General features: G+C 30.6%; 1 long non-coding RNA gene across 1 annotated transcript; it reads left to right on the top strand.

Moving 5' to 3' along the window:
* The first annotated feature begins 480 nt into the window (after nt 1-480).
* LOC135803013 (uncharacterized) lies at nt 481-1,035 on the top strand. Its single transcript, XR_010550700.1, has 2 exons — nt 481-652; nt 730-1,035. It is a non-coding gene; the product is annotated as an uncharacterized lncRNA (long non-coding RNA).
* Nucleotides 1,036-1,361: the final 326 nt, after the last annotated feature.

The following is a 1,361-nucleotide window of genomic DNA, read 5'->3' as shown; positions in this document are numbered from 1 at the left end:
ATTTATTCCACTATCATCAATACAACCATTTCCAAAAGCAAAAATCCAAAATTGACGAAGAGCCGGTAAAAAATCGATAATTGCTACTGATAGCCCTTTTAAATTGGAAATAGAAAAAAAAAAGACAAGATGAGGAAGAATAAATAGCTAAAAAAAAGTCGTCTAGAATTAAAACAAGAAAAAGCTTGTGCAGGTAAAACTAGCAAAGCTTATGCTAATAAAACTACCATAAAATCACAAAGAAACACTAAGAAGAGTGATACTACCAAAGATACAACTAAGGCGAGTGAAAAAAATTAGAATCTAAAGAAAATGATTGTTTTTGCGCACTGTGTGGCGAACACTACGTTGATCCACCTACAGAAGATTGGATCCAATGCTGAGAGTATATATTTAATATATAAATGTAAAGAAATAATATTTCTTTAATTTTGAATTTTGCCGCGCTTACTACATTACCAACGACATTGACAACTGACAAGTGCTATATAGTGTCTGTGGCATCCTTGGTCTGAGGTCAATGGTCAGTTGAGAGGTTATGAAAAAATAGCATTGTAAAAGAAATTTATTGTGTTAGATTTATTAATTAAATTAGATAAATAAGAATAATTGGTGGAAGAATAGACTTTAAATGTCGTTTCTTCGTTTTCAGGTAAAGTTGTAATAATAGTGTAGTTAGATAAGTTATCGTATTTGTACCAAATTAACGAAATAAAACTTCGTTTTCAGAAGCAACACATGAGTTTATTTTTAACCTAAAATTGAGGGATAGATATTATATAAATATCAAAAATTATAATAAATAATTATAAGTGATGATTAAAAATAGTTAAATAGTTGATTAAAAATATTTAACAGGATGCCGTTTCAGATATTCTAAGTGCGTACACTTACCCGCAGTGCTGCGCACATATACCCCGATATTGGGTAAGTGTACGCATTCTGACTAAGTTTAATTTTTTTTTTAAGTACGAGTAGCTAAATTCAATTTTATGATATGTAACTGTTAAATCAATAAAGCCTTTGAATGAAAAATTCCTTTTCAATTTATTTCATACAAAAATTATAATTTTATGATAAATTTTTAAAAAAATGCGCACTCTTGCCCCACATGACTCTATTGCAAAACAGTCTGCAATGGCCAAAGTTTTATCAACATCAAAAATCATCATCTCGGACGAACGCAGATTGACGCATAAACGTGGATTAGAAGCATTTAACCGAACATTGAAAAAACTTTGCAATGACTCGATATTTTTTGGAGGCACAATGATTTTACTGTCTGGTGATTTCCGGCAAACACGGCGGCTAAAATTAAATACGGTATGTCGTTCACAATGTATCGACAAAAATGACAATTG

This window comes from Atheta coriaria, unplaced genomic scaffold (assembly GCF_025399875.1).
Source record: "Atheta coriaria isolate IRGN ID8LTWV9N9 unplaced genomic scaffold, Caltech_Dcor_3.1 contig_127_pilon, whole genome shotgun sequence".
In the NCBI taxonomy this organism is placed as follows: Eukaryota; Metazoa; Arthropoda; class Insecta; order Coleoptera; family Staphylinidae; genus Dalotia; species Dalotia coriaria.
This window is presented reverse-complemented; position numbering and strand designations above follow the sequence as displayed.